The following is a 492-nucleotide window of genomic DNA, read 5'->3' as shown; positions in this document are numbered from 1 at the left end:
ATATATATATATATAAGCAACCTCCATGAACGTGGCCCGATGAAATTCATCTCGAATCACTGGACAATTAACGTCAACGGCGAGCGGCTACGAGTGAAATAAAGGAAGAGGAGATTCGAGAAGGCGATCACCTCCGGCCAGCGTGGAATGATAATGGGAATAATATCTTCATGGTTCGCGAGCTACGGCCAAGTATAACGGTCAACGATTCCATCCGTACGTCCGTACGCGGAGGAACTGGCAATGATTCATAAGAATTGGAATGGGGAAGGGTGAGCCGGAGGGGAGGCGTGGATTAATTGATACCAAGAATGGGAATTAAGGCTGGAATCGGCGAACGAGGAAGGTTTCGCGATGCTGCTTGGGAGAAGATTAATCGCGCGCGAAGGTCTCTCGGAGAGGAAGGTGGGGAAAGTTTGGAAAATTGGATAATTCTTGTTGATTTTTTAGGGAGTAATTTTTTTTAGGAATTTTTAATTCTGCATTCTCTAT

The sequence above is a fragment of the Apis dorsata genome, unplaced genomic scaffold (assembly GCF_000469605.1).
Source record: "Apis dorsata unplaced genomic scaffold, Apis dorsata 1.3 scaffold_161, whole genome shotgun sequence".
Taxonomy (NCBI): Eukaryota; Metazoa; Arthropoda; class Insecta; order Hymenoptera; family Apidae; genus Apis; species Apis dorsata.
The sequence above is the reverse complement of the archived record's forward strand: the minus strand, read 5'-3'. Positions refer to the sequence as shown.